General features: G+C 39.4%; 1 protein-coding gene across 4 annotated transcripts in view; it reads left to right on the top strand.

Annotated features, from left to right (window-relative positions):
• Positions 1-12,681, top strand: part of neur (E3 ubiquitin-protein ligase neur) — a 150,007-nt gene that overhangs the window by 103,226 nt on the left and 34,100 nt on the right. The window contains exon 1 of one of the 4 annotated variants that reach the window (XM_031973528.2): positions 12,081-12,681. This exon is cut by the window's right edge and continues 232 nt beyond it. The exons of the other annotated variants lie outside the window; for them this stretch is intronic. The gene's annotated coding sequence lies outside the window, so the exon portion shown is untranslated. Of the gene's footprint in view, positions 1-12,080 lie in introns of those variants that run through there. 4 annotated transcript variants of the gene reach the window in all.

Here is a 12,681-nt window from a genome sequence, read left to right as displayed (position 1 = left end):
GACGACACAGGAGGGATGAATCACTATTCCAGGCCAAGTTAGTTAACAACGGCTACAATGGCTCTTTTGGCCCCTGCTACGAGACTGACTTTTTTAAGGGATGTCCCTCTCGAGCCCTTGGTTCGTCGCGTATATTACTCCAGGGACGGCGGGGCTGCCTCTAGACTTTAATGGAACAAATGTTGCGAAACCGCGAAATCGAACAGGTTGGACGGACGAGTCATCGCTTCATAATCCGTGCCATTTCTCGCTGCCACGCAATGTCTTCGTAGGCTAGAAACCAGGGGTTGAAAATAGTTATGATATCGGTTTCCGTTCTTGAAACAGTTACGGAGAATCGAAATAGAGTCATAACTGTTATTAGGTATATCGGTTCGGAGTCATATCGATTTCAGTTTCAGTTCTTCGATATTGTATCAGTTCTATAACTATTATTTTTCAGTTCCGAAAGGTATAAAGAATAGAAAATGGATTATTTTTAGTTATTTTTATTATATGTATTTAGTTATTGTATTATTCATACTTGTATTAATAACTGTTGTTAGTTATTTATTAACTGGTTCTATAACTATAAATATTTTTCAGTTTAAAAATAACAGAATCGCAATTATGCAAATTCAAATGTTAAACAACATAATCAGAAAAACAGAATTACGATGGAAAAAGGTTTTTGCTAATGAATACTATAAAAATTGTAACACTTCAAATATTTTTTATATTTTTCCGTACAGTGTGTATTTTATGCAATTTCGCACTCTGAGATTTCCTAAAGATGCATAACAATTTACAGTCTACTAACAACAATTATTACTTTATTTCGGTTTCCCTAACTGTTTCAGTCGTAACCCTTTCAGTTCCCACTAAAATCTGCCAGAATTTGAAATATTCGGCGATGTTATCGTTCCAAGCAATTTTTCAGTTATTTCTTTGCTTTAATAAATCATACATAACAGAATATTTACCTGCATGGATACAACGTTCTCAATTCCCACTAGAAACTGGCAGAATTAATTCGGAATATTCGGCGGTGTTATCTTTCCAAGCAATTTTCCCGTCTTTCAATTATTTCTTTGCCTTGATAAATTATACATAGTGGTATATTTTATGTGGCAATTTAAAAGCAAGCCAGAAGGTCTGATTTTAACGTAATCCCAACGGAGATTGGAGCGATTATTTAATTGCAGCGTAGCAAATGTTAATGCGCCAGCGATAACGTCGGATGCAAAAACCAGTCGATTTATTGCGTTCGCGTGCTGATACATTGTTATGATGGCTGAATTATTCATAGTCGATGTTGTGTGCCCGTCTGGCGAGTCTAAGTGCCCTAGAGATCATCAAATCGCGCACGGTTTACTGTTCCGCGCGTGGAGAAGGGATTCGATAGTTGGCTTCGAAAATTAGAAGATTATCAGCCGGCTGCACGTGCTCGCAAGAAATGCTTGAGTTCTTCATTTTCGAGAACGAAGCTTTTCCCAGTCGCGTTTAACGCGGAAAAATTTAACTCGTTTCACGGAGAGTTGTTTCCAAAGATTACATATCGTGAATCATGAATTTCTGATTACATAGTCCTTCTCATAATTTATCTGCAATCGCACCGTATTCCGAGGAAAGTTCGACTCTGGAAATAATTTCTCGCCTGGACGAGCCAGGAATACCGTAATTAAAATTTTATGCTGCTCACTGTGAACGAAGTAGATTTTCTTTGAAATTTATGTACTGCTGGGTATTCCTTCGTGTACACTCGTAATTACAACGAAAAGATTTCTCAGTTCAGACCTATTTTTACATTTGTATTAACATTTCAAATTACACGTGTTTCGCACTTTGTCTCTTTCGCGTTTGTACTTCCTTTTTGATGCTTTAATATTGAACTCAGTTATATTCCTATAGTACAATTGTGATTATAGTTTTAGATGTAATTTAATAAAAATGTGTGTTGGTTGTTATTGGCATGGAAGTGAAGACTATTTTGCAATTGTCAGTGTTTTGTTATCAAAATAAATGTGTACTTGTAATGAACAGATAGTTTCTTTGCGTTCTAGATTATTAGTAGTAAAATACAGTTAGAATTACGTATTTAGAAGTTTTTCTAAAAACTGTAAAAGTACAGTTCTTAAGATCTGAAGTTCCTCCTGTTGTTATATCTATACAAACAAACAAATTAATTTTATTTCTTTTTATATTGTATAATTTCAGTAACTATAACATGGAATTTTCCAGTGAATTATTTACAACCGTCTGGTAGTTCCAGTATCAATCCCTTGTTTACAATTTATTTCTCAACTGTAGTCCATACAACTATGATATTGTGCCATTAATAATTTACCACAAAAAGCAGAAAATTTCACATTTATTTTACATCTACATTTATTATAAACCATAACAATTGATAAAATTCAAAAACCTTAATTTCAGCTTAAAAGAATCAAATGCTGTGTTTCAATTATCAAACTTGATTTGATAAATTATTTTATAAATTCACCGTATTGTAGCCAATATAATTTTATTTCCTTCAATAAATTTAATGGACCCTATAATTATATTATTAACGATAAAGTAGTTGTATCGATCATCGTTGAAAAATAGATCATAGGGCAAGGGGTTAAGATGACCTGTATACTCGTCAAACGCAGTTAACTAGCTACCACTAAAACTACCGAACAATTGTGACCAGGAGTGATTTATTTCTAATTTTTTATAAAAGTCAGAACAATACGTTTGTTGAAACTCGAAGGGCCTCCTAATTTCGCATCTCTGCAAATAGACAAATTGAATTGAAAATCTTTTTCAAACAGGCCTTCGCAATTGAAATAAAAAATAAAAATTCTGAAGTGGGTCAACTCAATCACAGTCCTGTCCGGTAATTTTAATGTTAATGAAACTTCTTCAACCAGCTGTTACAGTCCCAAAACAATCCACAACAACCCTACCACCCCATCGCATTCCACTGAAACAGATCCTCGCAAGTATCTCCCATTCATATCGAAACCACTAGGTATTCTGAATGGACGTCCCAAGATCTACGAAACGATCCCCGCGATACCGCAATTAACGAGGATCCCCGGTGGCCCGGTGTCGCTAATTGGCGCAATTACAGCTGTTCCTGCGAACTTCCTGCGATTAGCCAGCGATAGCGTGTTGACCCAGCGTAAAGGGGGGAGGTCGCGTGGGCGTCCCGAGTCGTGACGCGTTGAGAAGCCGCTGATGAACGGGCCGCGACCGCGTCCCCCCGCCGCCGATGCTTGAACTTTGACACGTGACAATTAAATCATCGTGTTCAGTCATTGACTCCTCTCTCGTTGAGGCGCCACGTTCGCCAATTGAGCGTGGGCCGCGAGTACGATCGCCCCGGGTCTCTTTCTCCTTTTTTCCTCCCCTCCAACCCCCGGTTGGCCGCGTTTCGAGAGGACTCGCGTAATCAGCGAGAAACTGGCAAGAATCAGCCCATTTCCGGTGATTACCACCGCGAATCACCGGCGGAGACTCTCTTCACCTTGCCACCCGGCCGGGAACTCGCGAAGTTTTAATTGGAGCCGTTGGCTACTCGGCGAAGACCTCGGGGGTTGAGGCACAGCGTTAAGGGCCGATTTGTTTGCGCGCCACGGAAACTTTTAATAGAAACCGTCCCCGGCGATTCGAGGGATTAACCCTTTTGCTACAATGGACGAGACATTTTGGTACTAGGATGTCAAAGAAGCGATGCTATGAGCGAGATATCTCGTTATCATTGATGTCGCACGTGCGATGCTATTAGGGTGACGGTAATAAATAGTATTTATGTTTGTTAAATTCTCTTTATAGTCATCACCACGAGTGTGACACGTTGTTATAAGACAAAGGGTTAATGTTAAGTGGCTTCATAAGTCAAATGACCAGTTTATAAAAATGTATAATCTAATAATGAGTATATAATAATAATGAATTCGTTAGTAATTTTTGGTTTAATTTATTATTTTTTATACAATTTTTTAATGTATCAGGAATATATAAAAATGATTAATTTTACATTTCCGATTTATTTAATATTTATACTTAGGATATTAGTTGAGTTAAATCGTGCCCTTTTATTTAGTTGAAGGTGAACTTGAATTAGTATTAAATCTGGATTTAATATTGAATATTTTAAAAGAACATTTACATTAATTTTTATGGCTGAGTATTTAAGAATTATTTGAACGGTTTAATTTATTAATTATAATTCAATCCTGAATAAAATTATTAAGTTGAATAAAATTCTTAACTATTTCATTATTATTATATATTACACATAGTTTCTTAAAAAGAAGTTGCTTTTCTTTTGTCCCGATGAGTTACTTATGAATTGGGACGTTTGTCCCGCTAGATTGCCGAAACAGGCCACTGTGTGGCAGCTGGATTTAGCGAGATTCCCCGAATCTTCGGTTTTTCTCGACAGTAAACGGACTCGCGACGAGGAGTCTTAAATTCAAGTTCCAAGGGGGTTGATTTACGAGTCCGCGGCCGGGGGTGATCCACGCGGCAAACATCCGCGATCGCGGGCGTAAACAATGGGAAATTGTTGGCCCTGTCCGCGACGATTTATACCGCCGATATATTAACTCAGACTTTACAGTTCATCGCGATCGTGTTATCTCTGAGTTAAATGTCGTGCGAATGCGTTCGGTTTAGCCGGGGATTTACGGGCGGACGCGTTTGAAAAATATGAGTGGATTCGCCTGTGAAACGATCCAGACTACCGCGGGATCGGCTTGAATTCCGTTGATTTATCCTGGGGAAAGACCGTCGTCGTTTGCGGTTATTTTCGGAGAAGCTTCGGGGAAGAATTGTGCTCCCCTTTTCAGAGGGCGCGTTCGAGAGATTTAACGGGAAACAAGTGATCCTTGATGTTTTTGTTTGAAACATTAAAAAGTGTTTAACACTAGGTTTACGGAATACGTCAATTTTACGTGTAATGAAGTTTACATATATTATTTGATAAATCTTCACATCGATTTGAGTTGATGCAATTATACGAATATGTATCTCAATTGGTTTCTTGTAAGTTTTAAAGTGTATGGAGAAAGTTTAGGAACGTTTGTTTTAGGATGATTGTAACTTCTTAATAGAAATAACTATTATTTTTATATAGTTGGATTTATGTTTCCTTTTTATTTTGGAAATGTGAATATTGCATTCGTCAATTACTTGATTTGCATTGATGGAGATTATTTCTGCCTGAGTGATCCATGGATGACAAGTACTCAGTAATGTTCATGAAGACTATATTTTCATCAGCTTATATACTCGTCCGTAAGAACATGAACATTGGATATAGTCTTCTTGGACATTCATTAAATTTTCTTGTCCGTGGACCACTTATTTGTGGAGAGAACATACTCCGTTTATCACCAATGTCGGGTGTAACATGTTAATCCTGATAAGCTTAGCATCATGTCTTCGGACACTAATGATAAATTAAGGTTGATATTTAGACACCTCTTTTTGCTTGTTTATCGTGTACTGAACACGAAACAAATTTCTCCTAATAATAAATACGTTTAGAATGCAAATGTGTATAAACATCTTTGGTTCGTAATAAAACATGCTGTTTTAAAACGATCGAGATGAAACGAAAATTTATTGAGCAATTAAAAGATTCATTAAATTGGAGGAAATAAAATATTTGTATGCGTTCTCGTTATAAGTTCCATTTTATTACCGTTTTCGTATTTACATGCTTATTAAATACTTGGAATCCGCAATAAGTATAACGGTATCAAACTAACAACAAAACGAAAGAGTGAAGTACATTGTCTATTTACACACATGGTTCAGTCTTTTTAAAGCAATGTCACGGTCCTACTCAATCGCTGATAATTAACTGTCGATCCTTATGTTAGCAGCTAAAATGTTCACTGTCAAATTTCAGTTAAAAGTTCAATTAACTTCAAATTAAACTTCAGTAATACAACATTTTTGCATAGAATTTTTTTATTTCCAAGCATAAAAATTCGACGTTGACGAAAATTTGAAAATTTTATAAAATCACCTCGAATATACATTCTCTAAACACTTTTACATTGATTCATACGTTGAAAATAAAAAATCCGTACAAAAATACTAGAATCATTACTTAACAACTGGAGAATTCAAACAACGATAGAAATGATGTTGTAGAGAATATTTATTCCAGGCAATAGTTACGTATTCAAGGAATAGAAATCACTTTAAAATACAAGAAAGAGATGAACTAACGATAGCAGTTCCACCAATATTCAGCATTCCAATAATTTATATAAAAACATCCTAACACAAAAGTGTGAACAACCGCAAATATTTCGGTGGCTAGAATTAGGGTCAAAGGAACAACCTGAATTCATCGCACCTAGAATAGCCAGCCTATAAAAGAGAGGACTGCGTTTACGCTCGTATCTTAGCCAGGCTTTAATCTCACAAAAAGTCGAACTGGGCGAGACGCAGCGTGGAAACTGAGAACCACGGTGAACCATTGACCCCCGCGTAAACCGAGAAAGTTCCTCGGTGAACAGAGCAACGAGAGCAATAGGCGGTGGAGACGGGTAAACGACGTTAAGGCCCCGTCTTAATCTGCCTCGTGTACACACCGAGCTCTCTCTCCTTCCTCCTTTTGTCCTCCAATTATACCTTGACCAGCTTTTCTTCCCGTGCTGGAAACTCGAACGACCCGACCCGACCCAGCTCGGCGCGGCTCGACACTGACGGACAGGCAACGATAACATCAAAAAGCTACCACGCTCGTGGAACATTTTGTCCCGCTTGTGATTAAGCTGTCCTCGTTAATGCGCCGGCCTACAACGTAAATTGAGATCTTCCTCGTTCAAGACGCTCGTCCGAATCACGATCCAAGACGTTCCTCTCGGTGAGATCCTCTTCTTTGAGAGCGTCCCTCTTTCCGATAGAATGGAGATTCTTGGTCCCTAAAAGAGGAGGCTTTAGCGGGAAATATTCAATATCCGCTGCAGAAGCGTGCTCGACGGGAATCTATCAGTTGTAAATTGATAGATTTTCATCTCCTTGCTGATGGCCAGCTAATGATCCTTCAGTGCCGGGATTCGAATTTTAGATTAAAATTTCTTGCCATCCTGGTGATCGATGCAGTACTGAAGAATCTGACGAGGACACCTATTATTAACCTCTCTATCTTTTACTCTCTAATTTATCTTAAGTTTCTTCTCGTCCCTGAAAGAATCTTGAAAATCCTAGGTGTAGATTCAAATATCACGTGCTTCTCTTCGACAGAGTTAATTTAACCCCTTGCCTTACGATTTATTTGCTAGCTGTGATCGATGCAACTACTCCATCATTAATAACTTATTGGGTAGAAAGGACAATTCTAGGCATTTCATATACGTCTGCTGGAAAGTATCATAATTAACAGAAGAATAATATTTCATTTGAACAAGAACTTAGTCATACTTATGTTTGTTAAATTCTATTTAAACGGGTTAACCCTGACTCTACAGCTCGCCTAGGTACTGAAGCAGAAGCTGGAACATTACCAGTGGGATATTGAAGTTACACAGATTCTAAAGCTGACGAAGAAGCTGTTAATTAGGGTGAAGAAAGTTTAGGGGTTAGTCCCAAGAGGGGTCGGGGAAATCCTAATAAATGTGCGACCACGAGTTTCCAAGTTGCGTGAAAGATCCGTAAGGATCCGTAGCTTCACGGCCCATCTGCCACAATATCCTGAGGGGAAGTCGTCGGTCTCCGAATGGCTTCCCCTCGCAAGATCCCTTCTTTTCCAGCTTACTTCCTTCCTTCCTGCGGCACTGAGTCCCCGTACTACGGGAGAACAAAAAATATCCGTACGTCGAGTCCGTGGGAATTCACATGCAAATCCCGATGACAACAAGGTGCCTTTTCCTTCCTCGAAGCACGTGCAGAAACCGACCATCTGTTCGCAGGTATGGAAATTCGACGGCCGTTCGCGAACTCCTCGTGAAACTGCACGAAATGATACGACAGTATCGCGTTCAATTTATTTCCATCGCTACTTCAGTAAGTAGTCCAGCCGACGTCATTAAAAAGTATTAAAGACGTTTCTTCAACGAGGGGTGAATATTGTAATCTGAATTTCATGGGCGTAGAATTTCAATGTAGCGAAATGCTTTGGGAGATGTATTAAATATTGTTACAATTTCATTTTTCTTTGTAAATAGTCAGTTAACCGTAGGAAGCTAAACTTAAATCAGTGTTACTCTGTATCTAAATATTCGACTCGTAGACTACAAATTAAAGACATGGGTATTTTTATATTGCTTCGATTTATTTCAAACAAAGAATTACAGTTTAAAATATATATTATTAGTTTTTAATTAAGAATAATTAATAGAACAGGGTTCGAATTTGCAAAAGGAATGAAGGTCGGTAGACTATTCAGACGAATCTTTAGTAATCGAGGGTTTATATTCTATCTTGCTCTTCAATATTCACTTTCATGCAAACCGAATGCTATAAGTTTGATTGATTCAGAAGCTCGTAAACAATAAACGAACAACTAATGAGGATCGAAAGAAGCATCTATTTCATCTTTGCCGCGTGCCACAAGTATTACCGAGTGAAAACATTCACTCTAATTTCTGCCCGACCTTCCAACCTATTGTTCGACGATCAGCCGGCAAACGTTAATGGAAAGTGCTTGAGATAAATCAACAGAGCTCCCTGAAAGCTATCGAAGTTCGCTTATCGATCCGCCGACACCAGGAGCCACTTCACCGTTTCGCATTTTTCCAAACTAATTTCCCTCTTCCCCCGTTGAAAAAAAGAAACCCTCCCTTGACTACGCCGTCGTGGAAACGAAAAGGAACAGACACGCACAAGTGCCTTTTTAAATGGCTCCTCTCAACGGTCAGATAATCTGAATCAAATTTTCCTCCTTTAAACTTCCCTGTTTCTTTAGTTCCTTTCACCCCAATCATTCTCCCCGCGATCTCGCCTTAGTTTCAACCTTTTTGATTCCCCGAGAATAGTCGACGTCTAGCGTTTCAATGAAAATGCTTCGTGACAGGTAAACCCCCTCATTAAGGCACGCCTTTCCTCCTGCTCCCTCTTTGTCCCGTCGACTTCCATTTCAATCTGCCTCCCCTGTACAGATCAACTGGTCCTTCTTCCTCGATGGAAGGGAAACGCTAAAACGCATCGCGCCGGAGTGTCGTGTAGCCAAGCCAGCAGCTCAAAGCTGCGTGTAGCTTTTAGCAGCGCGGTCTATAGGCTTGCATATCGTTATCAACCCCCTGACAACAGCCGGTCTCGTGTCGGGCTGGGATCGATACAGCTTCTATTGCGATATCCACGCGCAAACCCCCATGGGCTGATGGGGGTGGCAAGAGGTTGCGCTCTCCCGCCTACCGCTGTAGCCTCGCCAGCGGAAACTCTATAGAAATGCTGCGTCGCAGCAACGGCTTTAATGCGTTAATTCGCTGGTCAGGCTGCACCCTCTTCCCTTTGGGGAATTAAGTCTTGGAAAATATGCTCCCCGGATTCGTTCTACTTCATTTGCTTCCCGAAGGGATACAGTTTAATCGGATTTCCGACCGTGCGCGGTAAACTGCAGTCGCTTGTCTCACTTTTCTCGGCAAAGCTGTATTTTCTAGTGTATTTTGAATTGTTTATTGGTTTTATTGAAGTTTGAAGATTTTTTCTTACCTTGAACATACTTTTTGTTTTTGTATTTTTGGTCAATGTTCGTTTTAAGAGTACTTGCTGGCGGTGATTTAGTATTTTTGCCATTTTTGGTCAATTTGCAGTTCGACGGGGGGAGAATACTTTAAAGTATGCAAATTTCACGATCCATTACGCTATTTTCTATTTCGAGGGTAAAACGGGATGCGTGATCACGGTTATGGAACTAATGTATCCATGGAGCGGTAGTGAGGGAATGAATATCCATGGGGTTCCCGCCACCCCTAATCCTATTCTAAGTTATTACGCTCGCAATTATTAATGCGATCAAGTGTAGTAATACCCCGTGAAAATGATCATCTCATAAAGCGGGAAAATTTGCGTGTCGCGTCATTTGTTCGAGGGTTGGACGTAATGGAACGTCATCGATTTATCAAACGTTTTTCTTCCTTTCGAGAATGGTAAGTCTGTCCAACGAAAATATAGGAAATCGAAACATAAATACATGAATGTGAATAGTATTATTAATTAGAATTAGATATTCAAAAACCAAGCTACAAGAGAAATAAAATAATATACAATAAAAGTAATAATTATGAAAAAGACACAGTTGTTTATAACATTGGTACAAGTATATGCGAGGATTGTAATTACACTTCCAAATATACCGTAAGCTTTATAGTTTACTCTGTCATTTAAATTTCAAATAACCGAACATAAATTTTAATTACTGGTTCCCATATGGCAGTGAAACAGCTTCCTCAGGACTTCGAAGGAGAAACTTTCAAGAGCTGACGAATCACGTACAGATGTTCCCTAGACCACTAATAGACTCCAGAAAAGGAACGTATGAAAAAAGACTTCGTTCTCAGTGTACCCGAATAAGACACAAAATATTTAAAATATTTGTAACAGAATATACCCTCAATTCTGTTAATTAATTTCTCAGAAACGTCTCCCACGACTTTTTGAAAACAATCCACTATGAAACCTTTAAAGCAACAAAAAAGACTCAATGATACTTTTAAAGTTAAAAATCACACAAAAGTGAATTGCCATTATTTATAGTAATCAATTTATTAAAAACCACTGCATCTTTTCTTCCGCATGAACTTACTAGTTTCTCCCAAAAGTTCCTTTCATTTTATTAACACATACTGGACTCACAATATTTTATGTTTCATGTCGCGTTACTGAATTATACAAAATCCAATCTAATTTATTACTTTCTTTTATTTTCTACAGGCCTTATAATGTCATTTGTCCAAAGTTTTTATCAGACTAAATATTGCGAACAGAACACGAAAGAAACATAAAAAGGCAACTTAATAATATGGAATAGGTGGTGCATTAAGGTAGGATTTGTGCCTGTAAATGGTGGGGTACAAGTTCGAAGGGCGATCGATCGATTTTCAGTCTAGGGGCATCCGAAGGGTGCCGGAATTTCGAAAGTCGACCCTTCATTGTGTCCCTCCCTTCGTTCTCCCTTTTTTCCGGTCGTTCGTCTCGAGCGAAGTCTACGCCAATGCCGAGGCCCGGTGCTGGGCTTCCTGAGGCCAGGTGGTGCGCAACCGTTGCCATCCCCAAAGCCCAGTGTTCCGTTCTTGCAGGCAGCTGCAGCTGCGACATACACGCTCCTACTTGCACACGAGGTTCGTAATATGTACGCTCGCGATTGCCTGCGAGATCGTTATTGAAAACTCCGGATTTGGGTCAGTAAAGTCTCCATTTCACGACTGTTCCCTAAACTTATCTGCCGTTACCTCTATCGAAGATCTCGACCACACAGAAATGTGGAATATCAAAAAGCGTCTGTATTGAAATTCGATAAAATACTACGGCACACGAGAGGAGGGGTTAGAATAAAACGTTTTGACTCGTTTGAATATTCAAATCTTATTTAAATTAAATTGGCACGTTGAACGTTAAAATTTAAAAGCTTTACTTATTACACTGTTGTATTATTAATTATCATTATATCGACTTTTCGATAAATTACTACAATTTTTATCTAATCGTATCTATCCATATCAGTCGATTACAAATCCTTTCTTGTCGATCGCTATCGCGAGATAATCAACAATTACCGATAGATATACAAATAGATAAGTTTGTCACGTGGCTGGTGCCAAATACCCCTTATCGTTTCGTAATATGGCGTTCGTTTCCAAAAAGGAAGTGTGCAGCCGTAAAAGGTAGATAAAATATCGGCTTATCACGACGAAAGGTATATATCCGAGGTGAGATATGCTATAAGCAGATACAGCATTTCGATTCACCGCAACCTTTCCGCTTCGAGAGGTTAGAACGTCCGTCTGCCGGCACGCACGGATCGGTCACGTGTGTGTGGAGCGGGCACACGGGCGCTCACGGATAAGGGCGTGCTCTTACACACACAGCCGCGTAATGACAGCAGGGAGTTGGGGCAGCGACGAACAACACAGCAGATGGGGAGTTTGCTTCTGCAACGAAGCCAGTCGTTGTAGCGGCGTGGTTCAAGCTGCCCGCCTTTTCCTGGCGTCTCCGCGTGAATCCGCGTTCCTTTTTCGCCTCCACCTTCTCCCCCCTGTTTTATCGCGTCCCAATAGACAAAGCATTGGCGACACAAGCCATGGATCGGTCGCGTGCCACTATCTTCCTCTTTTCATCTACGGCGCAGCGCCATCTCCCTCTTTGAGAACACCTTTTCGAGATCTCGAGCCGTAATATTGAAGACTTCGATATTGAGAGGAGCCTGGGGTGATCGATATTTTCGAGTGTAGGAGATGGGGTTGACAACAAGTAAGTTCAGTAAATATTTCACAAAATTTATTCGGACGCTGGAATTACGGGGAAGTGGTTTAATCGGATTATTCAGAACGGAAAAATTGAATGTATTTCATTTAGGGAAAGTGTGACGAGAAATTAGTTACGCAGAGTTTGAAATGAGTTTTATAGGTTAGGTAGCTAACGAGTGTAGAGTATCGTTTGATGTATCGCGATAAGCAGCGTGGCGTAACCGAAAATTTGAATAACGTAGTCGCTTGCTGGCTCGATTGATTTCGAAAAGATTGTTTCAAATTT

The sequence above is a fragment of the Nomia melanderi genome, chromosome 13 (assembly GCF_051020985.1).
Source record: "Nomia melanderi isolate GNS246 chromosome 13, iyNomMela1, whole genome shotgun sequence".
NCBI lineage: Eukaryota > Metazoa > Arthropoda > Insecta > Hymenoptera > Halictidae > Nomia > Nomia melanderi.
The sequence above is the reverse complement of the archived record's forward strand: the minus strand, read 5'-3'. Positions and strand labels throughout refer to the sequence as shown.